The following is a 6,000-nucleotide window of genomic DNA, read 5'->3' on the forward strand; positions in this document are numbered from 1 at the left end:
TGACGTCGCTCAGGCCAGCCAATATGGCACTGTTTCGATAGTTCCTTTAGTGTCTCGTCCTCGTTAGTCGCTTGTTGTATTCCGTTATTCTAGCTTTACTCATACTCAACAGCTCATGTACGGCATGTATACGATATTGTAGAATTTCAGGATCATTCGTGACAGTTTCCATCGGAACCGCTCTGCTCAGTGCGTCCGCGATATACATTTCACGACCTGGAACATATGTGACATTTATATCATATTTTAATAGTCGTAGCATCATCTGCTGTAGTCTGGGACTCGCCTTGTGAATTGGTTTCTTTGTAATTGACTCAAGAGGTTTGTGATCAGACTGGATCGTAACTGAACGTCCGTAGAAGACATAGTTGTTAAACCTTTCAAGTGAAAAACAAATAGTTAGCATTTCTTTTTCTATCTGAGAATAGTTCATTTCGGCTGACGTTAGTGATCGCGAACTATAGCGTAACGGGTGACCATCTTGCATTAAAACACTTCCTAGTCCAAAAGATAATGCGTCACATTGGATTCTTTATTCGGATCAAAGTACTTAAGTACTGGCTCTGAGCTTAACAAACTCTGCAAATGTTTTAGCGATTGGTCGTGGCGTTCTTCCCAAGACCATGCTACTTCTTTCTTTAATAACTCTCTCATAGGAGCGCTGATGGTAGACATATTTGGAATAAATGGCGACAGATAGTTGATCATTCCCATTAAACGTCTCAGGTCAGACTTACAAGAAGGTGTAGGCATATCATAAATTGCTTTTACTTTAGAACTATCAGGCTTAACACCATCTCTACTAATTATGTGACCTAAGTATGTCAACTCATGTTCTTTAAGCTTAATCTTATTTCTATTAAATTTTACATTTTCATCTTTAGCACGCTCCATGACTTTGGCTATCACACTATCATGATGCTTTTCATCGTCATCGGTAGCGATTATCATGTCATCAGAAATTACAAATACATTGTCAATACCCCCAAATATTTGTTCGTTTCTCTTTTGAACAACCTCACTGGCACTACATAGACCAAAGGGTAATCTGTTAAATGAATACCTCCCAAATGGTGTGTTGAAGGTGCACAACTCAGTGCTGTGTTCCGTTATTAAATGGTATTTGCCAGTATGCATCTTTCATATCTATGTGCGTGAACAATTTACGCCCTGACAATTTACTTATTACATGCTCTGTTGTAGGAATCATGTGATGCTCTCTTTTAATTTCCTTGTTCAAATCTTTAGGGTTGAGGCATAGCCTCAGAGAACCGTCCTTTTCTACAACTACTAAACTACTCACCCAGTCAGTGGGCTGATTACACAGCTGTTTCAAACATACGAATTAAGTCATGCGCCCTCAACGTTACAAGTCGTATCGCTGGAGTAACAATACATAAACAATTACTTACAAATCCACGTGTGCAGAGTGGAGTCAAACGTCATTTAAAGACATGTTTTAAACAGCCAATGAGAATGAGATAAAAAAATAAAGGGTCGCTAAAAATATGAATATTCATTAAAGAGTCCCTGGATGAAACAAGCACGTTGTCGTTTTGTTTTTTACAAGGAATGTAACGCTGAAAATTAATGGAAGGGTGGACCATAAAATACAAGCATATACCAATTTACGCACGTGAGTGACATTTCCAAATTTGGTACATGTTTGTTTGTCCGTATCTTTAAAAAATGTAATTTTCACTCTAATTCTTTGGTACTGCATGATAATTTAGTTATCTGTGAATGTTATAACATAGTAATGGTCGAGAGGTGATGGTTGAATTTTTGAGCTATGGCCGTTTCAAATTGTGTCATTTTTAGGCTTAGGCTTGTGTCTACTCTAGTTGCAACACTGCCTTTCATGTGACAGCTGACCCAAATGAGTTTGGAAATGTTACATTATATTAATTATTTAGGCCTGGCTGTGTAGGGTAGGCATATACCAATATTATAGGCCCTATTTTTATTTTAATACTAGGCCTAGGCCCTAGCTAGACCTGTGCTCTCTAGCAGCCTACTACAGAGAAGCAGCTTTCCGGCTTAGTTAGCCTGGCCTTGAGTAGGCTAGCCTACTACTAGCCTAATAGGTATTAGTAGGCTACCTAATTAAAATTAGGCCCAGGATCTACGCCTAGGCCTAGGCCTATATATTTTTAATATTATTTAATCAGTATAATTAATTTTAGTTTTAATAAATTTACAGTATTCATTACAAAAACTGTAAATTTAATATTATGAGGATTATATATACCATGTATGCAATGACATAGGGAATATTATAGGCCTACCCTGTATGTAATAATTACAATATAAATAATGACAAGCATCATATTAACATTCGGTTTTGCTCATCACTGCATATTCAAATTAGTATGCAATCATATTAAATTTAATAAGTTAAGTTAATTTTATAAAATTGTTATAATAATTATTAATGTTATACTATTGTAGGTAGCCTACATATATAGAGCAGTAACCTGAAGTGGCTAAGCAGATTTGGACCATACCTACCATCTATATATAGGTAAGATTATTTTGCTGTTCAAGAAGTAGCAAATATTAAATTGTGTTTACCATGCTATTATTTTTCAATATTAACAATCAATCACTACCTCTGGCTGGGTAGGCTAGGCCTATATTATAGGCCCTATTTTTATGTTAATATACTAGCTAGACCTGTGCTCTCTATCACTAGCAGCAGCCTACAGAGAAGCAGCTTTCCAGCTTATTTAGCCTAGCCTAGAGCAATTAGGCTAGGTATAAGTAGACTACCTAATTAGGTCTAGGCTCTACGCCTATATATTATTATTTAATTATTATTAATTTTAATTTAATATATTTACAGTATTTATTTAAATAATGTTTCTTATGAGAATACCTGGTTATATATACCCTATGCAATGACATAAGGCATATATGCCTTCCCTGTATGTAATAATTACAATTATTATAAATAATGAATTTTAACATTCGTTTTTGCTCATCACTGCATATTCAAATTAGTATGTATGCAACCATATTAAATTTAATAAGCTAATTTTAAGTAATTCTTATAATAATAATGTTTTACTATTTTGTAGGTACATAGCGGCAACCCGAAGTGGCAAAAACATTTTAAACAGATTTGGACCAATATAGCAGCCTACCATCTATATACAGTAGGTAAGTTTATTTTACTGCTCAAGAACTAGTAAATTTTAAATTGTGTTTACCATGCTATTAATTTTAAATATTAACAATCAATCACTACCAGTGGCTGGGTAGGCTAGGCCTATATTATAGGCCCTATTTTTATTTTAATATACTAGCTAGACCTGTGCTCTCTAACACTAGCAGCCTACATAGAAGCAGCTTTCCAGCTTATTTAGCCTAGCCTAGAGCAATAGGCTAGGTATAAGTAGACTACCTAATTAGGTCTAGGCTCTACGCCTATATATTATTATTTAATTATTATTAATTTTAGTTTTAATATATTTACAGTATTTTATTTAAATAATGTTTATTATGAGAATACCTGGTTATATATACCCTATGCAATGACATAAGGCATATATGCCTACCCTGTATGTAATAATTACAATTATTATAAATAATGAATTTTAACATTCGTTTTTGCTCATCACTGCATATTCAAATTAGTATGTATGCAACCATATTAAATTTAATAAGCTAATTTTAATTAATTCTTATAGTAATGTTTTACTATTTTTTAGGTACATAGCGGCAACCCGAAGTGGAAAAATCATTTTAAACAGATTTGGACCAATACCTATACCTACCATCTATATTATAGGTAAGTTTATTTTACTGTTCAAGAACTAGTAAATTTTAAATTGTGTTTACCATGCTATTAATTTTCAATATTAACAACCAATCACTACCACTGGCTGGGCTAGGCTAGGCTAGGCCCTATTTTTATTTTAATATACTAGCTAGACCTGTGCTCTCTTGCACTAGCAGCCTAAGAGAAGCAGCTTTCCAGCTTATTTAGCCTAGCCTAGAGCAATAGGCTAGGTATTAGTAGGCTACCTAATTAGGCCTAGAGGCTATTATTAATTTTTATTTTTAATATATTTACAGTATTTATTACAAATAATGTTTATTATGAGGATACCTGGTTATATATACCCTATGCAATGACATAAGGCATATATGCCTACCCTGTATGTAATAATTACAATTATTATAAATAATGAATTTTAACATTTGTTTTTGCTCATCACTGCATATTCAAATTAGTGTGTATGCAACCATAGTAAATATAATAAGTTAATTTTAATTAATTCTTATTATAATGTTATACTATTACTATTAATATTTTTTAGGTACATAATAATATAGTATAGCGGCAACCCAAAATGGCTAAAACATTTTAAACAGATTTGGACCAATACCTATACCTACCATCTATATAGGTAAGTTTATTTTACTGTTCAAGAACTAGTAAATTTTAAATTGTGTTTACCATGCTATGAATTTGTAACTTTAACAATCAATCACTAACACATGTACAGTACAGCAGTAGTACTATCAATCAATAGTAATTAGTTAGTAATTGAAATATAGACATACTATAGTATTACTTTTACATGTTCATTATCATTAGGCATTGTTAATAGGAAATCAATACAATGCAATATTCCTTTAACATTTAAAAATGTACAATATTTTATGATCATTAATGTTAATGAATCATTCTTTGTTGGCTTTCTTGCATTTGTTGGGTTTTATTATTTCATTTTGTATCATTGGAGATGTGAAAGTCAGATGAGTCTAAGTTTGACTCTAATCCACACTGCTGTTTTGTGACGGTTGAGTTTGGCATGTATTAGCTCCCCGCCTTGTTCAGAGACCACCTTCCATTCTCTCATGAATGCAATAGCATGGTGCTCAAGCATATGTAGCTTAGGCTGTATTACACCTGGTGCAATATGCCTGTATTCTGCTAAAAATACTTGTATCATATTTTTTATGTAATTAAAAAAATACTTAATTTACACATTAATACATTTTATAATTTCAGAAATTTTGTGATGAAAAAGTCAATCTGTGGTGACTGTAGAATGGACCCGAGACCTGACTATCTTAGACATTTAAATAATAGAAAGTTCTGACAATTTTGTTGAATAGAAATGTACAATGTATGATGTAATCTTAATTGAAAATTGGCAGTTTTTAAACTATGTATATAAATTAGGATGAGAAAACAGTTATTTGATTATGAGGTATGTTCATTTAAATAAATTTGTTAGTATAAACTTTCAAAAAGAGTGAAGATATAAGGAAGAAAAGCAGATTATGGAGCAGCTGTACCAAATAAAAAAACTGTTCCCTTAAACGCCAGTGTGTTCTTTCACTTGTGAATGTAGTTTTTGCCCAGGTCATAGTTGTTGTAAGTTGTTGGTGTAGCATGCCAAGCAATTTGTTCCATGCCCTGTTAATGTAAATGTTAGCGTGGTAGTATACAGTATCCATTGCAAATTCGTGAATGGCAGGTTGTACAAATGTATATAGGTTGTGATTTTACATTTGTTAGATTTAGTGCAAATTTGTGACGGCTTTTCATATTTTAAAAATTGTATTTTTTATCTTTTTCTTTAAATTTTGTTCCACAACAAAAGCAAGTAGAACGTAAAGCCTTTTCGTGAAACTGTGTTGCCTACAAAAATGAAAAGAAATGTTAATTTTACCAACCTTTAATTTTATATTATATTTATCATACAGTAGTTTGAGTATTTTTGTATAGGCTTTAAATTTAAGGGCCTAGCCTAGGCCTGGTAGTTAGTAGTTTTACTAAATTTTTACATTTATGATGAATTATATTCAGTTGAAATAAATACAATGATAATAATTAAGCTTATTATTTAATCTATTGTAAATTAAAATGATGTATAGCATGATTACACTACTTATACGTACCAACTAGGCCTAGCTACAACCTAGGCCTAGTTGCGTACAGCCTAGCGAGCGGTTATCAGACGCGTTCATCGACCTCTCGCC

The 6,000-nt window shown here is 32.7% G+C and overlaps 1 long non-coding RNA gene across 1 annotated transcript; it reads left to right on the plus strand.

Moving 5' to 3' along the window:
* Positions 1-3,129: 3,129 nt before the first annotated feature.
* LOC140060562 (uncharacterized) lies at positions 3,130-5,431 on the plus strand. The gene is made up of 4 exons (XR_011847342.1): positions 3,130-3,162; positions 3,714-3,793; positions 4,326-4,415; positions 5,024-5,431. It is a non-coding gene; the product is annotated as an uncharacterized lncRNA (long non-coding RNA).
* The last annotated feature ends 569 nt before the right edge of the window (positions 5,432-6,000 follow it).

Source organism: Antedon mediterranea, chromosome 10 (assembly GCF_964355755.1).
Source record: "Antedon mediterranea chromosome 10, ecAntMedi1.1, whole genome shotgun sequence".
NCBI classification, from domain to species: Eukaryota; Metazoa; Echinodermata; class Crinoidea; order Comatulida; family Antedonidae; genus Antedon; species Antedon mediterranea.